At 30.2% G+C, this 10,835-nt stretch overlaps 1 long non-coding RNA gene across 1 annotated transcript; it reads right to left on the reverse strand.

Moving 5' to 3' along the window:
- Positions 1 to 2,098: 2,098 nt before the first annotated feature.
- Positions 2,099 to 8,584, reverse strand: LOC147816121 (uncharacterized). The gene is made up of 3 exons (XR_015431053.1): positions 8,476 to 8,584; positions 4,058 to 4,113; positions 2,099 to 2,175 (listed from the first exon to the last, which is right to left on the reverse strand). It is a non-coding gene; the product is annotated as an uncharacterized LOC147816121 (long non-coding RNA).
- Positions 8,585 to 10,835: the final 2,251 nt, after the last annotated feature.

Consider the following 10,835-nt stretch of genomic DNA (forward strand, 5'->3'; position numbering starts at 1 on the left):
GTGTTGTTCTAAATTAATCTGTTATCTGTAGATTTTTAAGTTGAGGTTATTGGAATGAAATTTTTAAATAATAAAATAAGGGAAATTTTCACTTTTTTTAGAATTTTAAGGTATTTTTGTAGATCATTAATATATATATATATATATATATATATATATATATATATATATATATATATATATATATATATATATATATATATATATATATATATATATATATATATATATATATATATAATTATATATATATATATATATATATATATATATATATATATATATATATATATATATATATATATATATATATATATATACATTAATATTTTGTTAGTAGTTTTCCATAGTCACCAACTTCAATATTGATTAAAAAATTTTTTGCTAAAAATGAAGTAAATATGTATGCATATTAGTGGACTCACATAATTGTTTAAGCTAGGAAGAAAGAAAACATACGATCAAAAACTGTCGATTTAAAAGTAAGGAACATGGGATTAATAACATCAAAACCAGTACCTGATTGAACTAGGAGGAGTTTCCAAATCACATTCGAAATACTCATTCTTTCCTACATATCCTACGGCATTCAAACATGTTTTGATTTTTCAGTTAGTACCATTTTCAATTTTCATAGATTTTTTTTCTCTTCTCCGAAATATTAGTTATGTCAATGTTATATAATATTTTGTTTAAATTTTAAGAAGAATTATAGAAAAAAATATATAAAGGGTAATCGTTATTGAATAATCTGTATGCGTAATTGTTTGTTAATTAATTTTGAAAGGTGTTCTGTAATTACCACTCTTAATATACATTTTGAAATATTTGTCAACATTGAAGTAAAAAGAAAAATTACGAATTAGTGCTCGCCAATAAATATTTTAGTGAATAAAGAACTAAAATACGCTATCCTAGTTCAGCGAATCACTTGAAAAAGAAAAGCGAGGTTAAAAGCATCTAAACCTGCTTAATTGCCAGAGAATGGAGAGGAGTTAAACTTGTGTTTTGTGAACATTTCCAAATTTTATCAGACAATCAAACTGGTTTTGCTGTTTTTATTTTTCGGTCTTTCTAAGAAATTAGAAGAAGTTTGATGATGCATTTTTTTATTCTCTAAATAATAAATTATCTCCAAATTAAGAGTAATTTGCATCTCCCAATTTACTTTTGACGAGGCTACTAAAAGGCCCTATACTAAAAGTGGTTAGTACAAGCACCCAGCATATAATTTTTTTTAACAATTTATTTTTAGATTTCAGGTTTTTTAAGTTCATATTCAGTCTCTGTTGTAATCGGAAATTCTGTCAGAGGACAGAAAAGCGATATTCAACACGCTTGTCAAATACCTCGTGTTACGTGATTTCAACGCTTTTATAATATTTCCTGTTTAATTGTTGTATACTGAGACTGTTAATTAATTTCACTTTATTGTTTATTTATACAGTTACAAGGCCTCCTAAAATTTTTATTATAAAAGACACTGAAACGCTAAGACATTTAATTATATATGCAAAAATATCACATTTTTACACTAATAGAGAGGTTATGGAATAATTTATTTTATTGAACCTATTTTAATTTAATTTAGAGTGAAGTTAACCAGCAAATATGCAAATAAAAATTATATCTCTGTATTTTGTTATAAGCTACCAACCTTGTTTGATTCAATAATAAGTAATAAGTTAAAATTTTTCGCTGGCATGTACTAGAATAAATAAAATGAAAAAAAATATGAAAATCAGCTTTTTTACTGGCAAAGCTATTCATTTAAAATGGTAAAAATTACTAATATAATTTATACGCAGTTCAAAAATTCTGATTGCGATCATTTTTGAAAATAATTTCTTCTTTAAAAAGAAGATGGAGGGGTTGAAAATCCTTTTGCGTGGAGGATAATTTGCGCATGATGCTTTTAAGGAGTGCGTTTAGTAATCTTTCTGGAGATCTGAATACAGTTAGAATCTCCAATAAGTTATTAAAAAAGACTGTTGTATGACTGGTGTGTAAAATTTAAAAATTACAATTTACAAAACAGTTAAGAAAAATAAGGATGGAACTTTCTACTTACATTCTTTTATCTATTAAAAGCAACGCTTCTTCGTATTCTACTTCAAGAAAAGGAGTCAGGAAATGTTTTAATCTGGCAGCACGCTTTCACTTCTCTGTGGGATCCTTAAAAGTTGAAATATAACAAATTAGTTTTTTCTGATTACAGGAAAAGTGAAAATAAATTAAAGAGAAAATGTGAAGTGAATATTTGAATCTATTAAAGCAAAAGACCGAAAACGGAATGATACTGAAAATCACATAGGAGAGAAAAAATTTGAAGGATATTCAATGAAATATTATGAAACATATTAGATAATCATAACATATCCACAAAATTAGTTTTGGCTAAAAAACATTTTCAAGCAATTTATTATTTGGAAACTTCAATCTTCAATTTCGCACTCAAATGTTTTCTCATTATAGCAAATTATAAGAATCATCCAAAAACAATCAAAACAAAGTTTACCTTTATTTTTACCTTGAATCAGCAAGTTTCACTTCCAGAAGTTACCCCATTGAACAAAATTGTCATTTTAGCGAAAGGTTTCATCATCCCATCTACCAAAATTAGGTTATAGAAAAAAAAGCGACTTTTTCTTTAAGATATCTTTTGCCTTAGAAATTTGGAATACTGCTTTCAAATATTCATACATTGTAGGAAATCCTAACAAAAAGTTTTGTTCGCCCACCCATCAATAAAAAAAAAGTATGACCAAAACAAGTTTTAGCTAATTTATAACATAAAAATCGTAAAATTTTGCCAAAAGTTGTACAAAACTGTTGGCACCACAAAAATGCTCATTATCCCTCCTAGAAAAAAATATAGCAAAAACAAGTTTATGCAAACTTTCAATCTAAACAGAAATTTTGTCTCTCAAAACATAAGCTCACTTCACAAAACTATTAGAGCATATGCTGCTTAAACAAAACGTATCGTTAGCCAGGAAAAGTTATGGCCAGTACAAGTTTCTCAAAATGTACGACTTAATATTTATATTTATGACCACCGTCGATGAACAGCCGACCCAATTTTTTGGGGTTTACGACTACAAATGTTCAAACCTTGTAATTTTTTTAATCCAGAAGACAAGGGAACTCCCGGATCCAGTATTGAGAGAAATTTGCCTTTCGTGGAAGACTTTTTGGTGGATCTAACCGATATTTTCTTTACATCGAGATGAAAGCCACAAAACCTCGCAATGTTAGTCATAAGACAAGGGGACTCTAACCCATGATCCGTCTACTAATAAGGTTGTTTTTTGCCAGCACTGAGGTCGGTGCAAGCTGGATGCGGAATTCGTTCCGACCAGCCATCGCTTGGAAGGTGAACGCTCTGTCTCCTGAGCTATCGTGGCTCTACAAATTAATGCGTACGAAACTGCAAGTACGACCAAACACTTTGCCCATTTTGGGAAAACGTTTGTAGTCCTAAACGAAAAAAGCTTTGCAATACAAGTTTTAGGTAACTTTCCTCTTTGAAACTATAAAGGTTCAAAAGTTGTAGGATATATATATACAGTTGGTATCAAATGAGAGGTAACAAGAGAAAAAGTTCCTTTAATATTTCCACCAAAATATTTCTACTAAAATGTTTTAGCTAAATTGTGACCTAGAAACGACACATTGGAATTAGACCTCTAAACGTAAGTCCATTGTAGTATCCCAACTAAAAATAATGGGATTTTAATGCCGCATGTTAACAAAGCTTATAATTAAGGACTGAGTTAGAAATCTGTAGGAACTGGCAGGTGGTTTACTTGTCGGAACTTTAAACCAAATTTAAACGTTATTTATATACAAGATGCGCTTGAAATACTCATAAGTAAATTATGATACATGAGTAAATTTGAACTTGAAATGATTTCAATTTTTGTTATCGCTCATAACCCTCCTCCCTCTTTGCCCGAAAAGGTGAGCAAATCCCAAATGTCTTTCCTACTTTAGGTGCTTTCGTTACAATTGAGCAGCCTAAAAATTTATTTAAGCACTAGAGTATAATTCTTACCAGAGCTATGATGAATCACAAAATACTATTCTCCATCATGAAGACAACATCCAGTCCTATAAAACGCAAAGTAATCCAAGAGATATGAATAAAATGTAAGCCTTTTAAAATAATAATAAATTTACGACACATATGAATATGTATGAATAAGCAGAGAGTGCGTTTCTTGTTTTTCAGTGGCGCCATCTATGACCAAGAGTGCGACTTCAGACACACACACGTCACAGTCTGTTTAAAAATTGGTCCCATTCATACATCCACAAATTATAATTTTGACTTGCACCAGAGAACGATCTATTCCAATTCAGTACCCCCAAAAGTATGGTTTATTCTGGAAGTTTGGAGGATTTTGTGCTCCGACAGATTTAACGTGCACCAGTCACCATTTACTACACGGGGAGTCTTCGGTCTGCGTGAAAGGGAACTCACGACCTGTAGCACAGGGGCCAACCAGACTACGCCAGCCTCCCACGCATTCCTTCATTCGTTTACGTTACAAGATTACTAAATAAGATTTTAATAATGAATAAAACTATTTGTTTTCTCTTATCCAAATGCAATACGAAAAAGAGAAAGTTGCAGTGATAATGGTTCCTTTGAGAATTAAAATTTTTTTTCTTATAAGCATGAAATTCTAAATTATTGTTTTCAACGGCGATTTTATTCAGGCGCATTGTTTAGGTTTTTTTTTGATAGACTTATTCTATCGTTGCTTTCTACAAATATATTAGGTTTTAAAGCTTTGCTTTGAGAATTAAGAACAATTTGTTACCATTTTTTCTTTTTCTATAATTTTTTTTTACCTTTGTTTATGTAAGGGCCCGATATTTTTTTAACTGTTTCTACCAGAAATTTATTTTTTTAATGGTTAGTTTTTACAAAAATTGTGCTAATATGAAAAACCGAGATTTTTAGAACTGTTTTTTTCTGTTATTCTTTATTTGAAATTTTTTGTTTCCATAGACGTTTTTATTACGACGCGGTATTTTTTAAGAGCATTTCCGATGATTTATTCTTTTATCGCCTCTTTTTCCCAGATAATATGGAGAAACAAGATTTTCTTTTGAATTCAAAACGATCTATTTTTCTGTTTGCTTCTTTTATAACTGTCAGAAATACTGTTAGCAACTGTTTTTATATTTGTTTCATACTTGTTTTATTCCTTCCTATCTTTATTATTTTGCTGTAAGTCACGATTCTGATATATATTTTTTCTATTTTTTGAGTTTTTTTTTTCATTTTGCCATTTCATTTTTTTCTTATAAATATATAAACTTTTTTTTCCTGTACATACGTATGCTAACATGAAACGCTGATAATTTGCTCGAAATTTTTTAATAAATATAGATGAAAGTTTTGTAAGGTATTATGTGTATATTCTACTTTTTTCCCTGCATTTAATGATTTCAATTCGTATAATTAACTTAATATTTAAAGACTACTATTATAGTTTTTTTCTATCTTGATCGTTTTATAAGCGTAAATTGTGTTAGATGCAGCATTTCTTCGGAAAATTGAGTAACGTTAAAGAAACGAGATTTACATTTTTCGAAACCTTTTGCATGTCTGGAATTTGCAGATTACAGCTTATAACAGGAGTTTTTACTGTAATATGGATATCTGATCATCTTTCTTTCTCTAATATGTTTTATTTGCAATGATCTATTATAAATTTCCTGTCAGTTTGGAGTCTACTTATTAGTTTTATTTTTGAATAACTGAACTCTGAACAGCTTTATATAACTATGGATCAGTATTTTAGGGAAACTGAATTTCATTATCAAACATTCATTTTGAAATCAAGTTAATTTCACATTAAATTTAATTTTTAAGTTATGGTTGATAATATTTAAGAATAATTACATAAAATAATTCGCTATATTAGCCCCAATAATATCAGTTTTGCTTAATATCTAATAAATTTTGAAATTCTAAACTAACACAAATTTCATCTAGCATTATTGGTTTAAAAGGTAAAACCCTAAATATCATAAGATAAAAACGTTATTTATACTCTACTTAAAATTTACATTACTGAAAAAGTACAGAAACATTTTTCTGCATTTTAGTACTGAGTTGCGTAGTGTATATGATATTTCGAGAATTTTTTTACATAAATAATATGAATAACTATTTTACTTGTTTCAATTTCTCAATTTTTGAAAAAAAGTGGCCCCTTAACAAATGCTCTAGCTGGTAACAAAGTATTACTAATTTCGTCCTATTTCGCTCAGCCAAAAATGCATAAAGTTAAAGCCAAAGATTACTTTTGGTTAAATTTTGTCATCGAATCTCCAATTTTGAATTTTAGGGTAAACCAACCAGTGAAGGAGCATTTGATATATATTGATTAAAAATAAGAATTTGAAAGTTTTTCTTTAGATAGATTGGTAACAATAGCTTACTTCCAAACAATAGGAAGTCATCTAGCAATGTTTTGGATTACCTGGTCAAATAGACTTCTCTGGAAAAATTTTTGAATTTGTTATTATCTCTGCAACACCTTGTTTCTTTGAAAAAATTATAAGGTGATTGTTTGTATTTATATGTTTGAAGTGGAATTAATTGCATGTAATAGTTTTATTTCTCTCACTGTGAAAAAGAGAATTCAAAATACAGCTATTGAAGTTACGTTTTATTTTTTTAAAAGCATCATAGCATAATAAAGTGCTGAGATGAGGGGGTGTTTATTCACTGGATCACCAAGCGATGAAAAACCAGTGAAAGAACAATTGTTCCTTTACTGTTTTTTTTCTAAGTTAATGAAAATAAAAGATAAACTTTAATTTTCTTGTACCTTTAGTGATGTTCCGCATCAAAAGTATGTTAAAAATACGAAAAACAATTTCTAACCAGTGAGGGAACAGGCATGTTCCTTTACTGGGCATAGATTTCCCAGTGAATGAACAGTAATGTGTTAATATATTGACACTTTAATTTTCAATTCATGATTAGAAAAAAAAGTTAACATTTTACAAGTATTTATATGTTATAATTTCAAGAATAGGCTTGTTTTTAAATATTTGTATGACTTATAAATTCATAAAGAGCATTAAAAATAACCAAAATTAAGTATTCCTTTACTGGGTGTTCATTCACTGGTAAGAGCTGTTCCTTCACTTGTTCTCCTTACTACTTGTTATTTGAACCTCCAAAACTTTAAAACAATATTATGTAAATTCTCTACAATTTTTTTACATAATTTGCAATTAGTAACAAATATGTTGACACTGTCATTTAACTAAAATTACGAATTTTGAAATTAATATGATTCTTTAAAAGGCAAGCGAAACTTAAGTGTTCCTTCACTGGTTAGTTTACCCTACTACGAAATGTTAGCTTATTATAGCAAAGAATTCGTCCAAAAGTTTCGTACGGCAAGCCACAGAAAAAGATATAGCCTCCCCCCCCAAAAAAAAACTACTTGATGAAGTAGGAAAAAGTTTGAACCTTGCCACCAATCTTTAGCAATTAGGTTCTCAACGTGGACTCTTAAGACTTCTGCAGAACAAATTGTAAGTAAAAATAAATAAATAGTTAAACATTGTGTAAAACAATATAAAATTGATGTTTTCTTCTACCAAAACGTTACACTTTTATCTCTGCACATATCTCATGTGATTATTTCATGTTATATCTCATGTCAGCAACAAGTTTGAATTTTACGACCGAACGTTTGCCTTTTGTAGGAAATTGTTAACCCAAGTATATGCTATTTTATCATCAAAAAGGAGATTTTATATTTATTTTGTTTTATATGTTATAAGAGTCGTTGAACAGCCGACCCACTTTTCGGGTTTATGGCTATTAATGTTCAGCTTCGTAGCCTTGTAATTTTGAACTCAATCCAGAAAACAAGGGAACTCCAGGATTGAGTATTGGAAGAAATTTGCATTCGTGGAGGACTTTATGGTTGAATAAACCTGCATTACCGTTACATGAACAGGAAAACCTCCACGGTTAATCTGACGGCAAGGGGACTCTAACCCATAATCCGTCTACCACTGAGGATATTTTACTTCAGCACTGTTGTCGGAGCAAAGCCGGATGCGGAATTCGTATCAACCAGCCATTGCTGGGATTCGAGCCGGTTCACCTCACCCCTCTAAACCATCAAAAAAAGTTGCAGAGAAAGCAATTTTTAGTTTTCTTACGATTAAGAGGTTTGAATTTCGCCTTCAAGCGATAGTTCATCGTAAGAAATCGCGAGACCCACAATTTATTTTCGTTAGCAAACGTGTCAAAATGCCACCAAAACTAGTTTTACTTAACTTTTGACACAAATTACAATTTATGACTCAGAAACTTCAAAGTATGAATCTTCCCTGCCGTGGGCTATTACAATGTCATACGTTAGCATTGTTTATAACCCGAACCACCCAATATGTCTGAAAATAATTAGCGAATCACATTATTACCTGAACTATGGTGCATCGCAAAATATCTACCAATGATAAGCCATCCTCATCACAAAGACTATCATGCCTAAATCTTCCTCATCATAAGGACAAGAATCTGATCAGTAAAACTGAAAAAAAGTAATAATATTTGAATGAAGTTATCATCATATCATATTAAATAATTTAAAAAATAATATTTATAAATGTTTGACACTGTATAAGCCTTTATGTGCCAATGGGACATAAAGGCTTCTCGTTCAACTACTACTATTTCCATAAATCATTAAAAAAACGGAGCAAAATATCCCATTGGAACTTGTCTGTCTCTGTAATACGACTTTTCATTTATGATTACTAGTGAACAACATATCCTTAGAATGCCCAAAGAAAAAATTACATCAGTTGCGCTTACATGGGCCCCTGATGGTAAAAGAACAAGAGGAAGACTTACCATCCAGCTCATGTTTTTGGACGAATTAAAAGAATGTAGAATATCTAGCTGGGAGGAAGCAAGATCTATTGCTAGAGACAGGAGGCGTTGGAGGGATATGCTAGAGGCCTTAAGTGCCCAAAGGCACGTAGAGGATAAGAATTTAAGTAAGTAAGTGAACAACACACGATTATTTAAAGGTGAACATCACTAATGTAGCCACTTAGATGTAGATAATTCGTTCTAGGACACCATTTTATGTTTCCTGAATTTCATTCCTCAGCTCTCAGCTTTCTATCTCGATCAATTTTACAAGTAAGTCCTTCATATTTTCTTCGATTCATTTAGATTTTCAACTGCAATAGTTATAAAACAAAGTATTAAATGTTCGACTTAATTAAAATTCTATTACGTGGTATCAAATCCATATTAAAAATGTTAGGAAAATTAGAAAATAACATTTAATTTTTAAAAAAGAACATTTGTTAACGTGTAAAATAGGCTATATTTAAAGGGAAATTTTTTTTCCACACTTCTCATAATTTTTTGATAATTTGGTAAATAAAGTGTTAAGTACAGGAAAAGTTCGATAAAACAAGTACGGCATGTAACAAGAAAGTCGCTATTACGATACATTTCCAAGTTACTGATAAAATTACGACAAACATGCTTTTTAGGGAAATACGTTTTTCTATTGATTAGCTGAGCAATATACAAAAAAAGAATAAGAAGAAATTTATTACAACTAAAAAAATACTAAAACTTTTTTTTACTGTTTTAAAATTCGCTGGTGTCCATACAACAAGCCTTCGAAAATGGTGACTTGACTTACTAAAAGCACATTGACCATAAGATATATTTGATCAAAACTGTACATCGAGTTGAGACTATCTCAATATGCGATCAGACACGTAGTGAGAGTAACAAAACTAAAGACTTCCACTCTTTAAGAGTACTACGCATTGAGACTACCATCACTTGAAACTTTCATGACTTGAGTTTCAGACGACCTGAAACAACCGTAACTTGAGACTAACACATACTGATTCGACTTTCGAACACAGCCTGAGACCAACCCGAGACTACCACAGCCTGAAGTTTTCATACTTCAGAGTACAATGACCTGAGACAACTAAGTTATAAGATAACCGCAAACATGAAACTTACATGACTTGAGACTACATAATAAATTAGTGTTAAATCTATCTCAGATGTTTATTTGGAAACTAAAATAAACATTAGCTTGTTAACCAAGTGTGAATTAAATTTTTTCACAAATTTATCCCATACATTTTTGTTTTAAATTCTGAAATTTAGTTATTAATATAAATTGAATTTATAGAAACACTCTTCGTAGAGTCAGGTTCAGCATTAGTTTTAAGCAGTGGCACAGCAACCGGAAAACTAAAGTGTCGGAAGTTAAAAAATTTAAAAAAAAATCAGAGATAAAAAAAATCCTTTAAATCTTTGATTGATTGCAAGGTAGAGCCAATTGAAGACCTAAATTCCGTAGTTTTAACAATTCATATCTGTATACCGCCTCCTTTCAACACTAAAATACTTTAGATCAATTTCAAACGTGATTAAACTCTGCAAGGCTGAAGTTCATTTTGTAGAATTTCTGCCTTTTTTAACCATGACGCTAAAATTTTTCCTCCAAAAGATCAGCCCACAAATTTTGGAATCGTAAGCTCGAAATCACGTCGTTACAATGACAATATCAATTTTTTTTCGATTGTACACCGCTAAAAAAAGTTTTACCGTCAAAAAAGCTTCAGCTAATTTATGACTTGAAAATTGCAAATTTGAACTTTTCAAAAGTTAGGTCATTGTAATTATACGTTAATCCAAGAAAAATCATTGTTAGCACTCCAACTGAAAAAAAAAGGTTGCATCCAAATCTTGAATTGGCTTACTTTTACCTAGAAATGAAAAGCTTTAATTTTTC

The sequence above is a fragment of the Parasteatoda tepidariorum genome, chromosome 2 (assembly GCF_982258835.1).
Source record: "Parasteatoda tepidariorum strain Cologne lab strain chromosome 2, Ptep-v5.0, whole genome shotgun sequence".
NCBI lineage: Eukaryota > Metazoa > Arthropoda > Arachnida > Araneae > Theridiidae > Parasteatoda > Parasteatoda tepidariorum.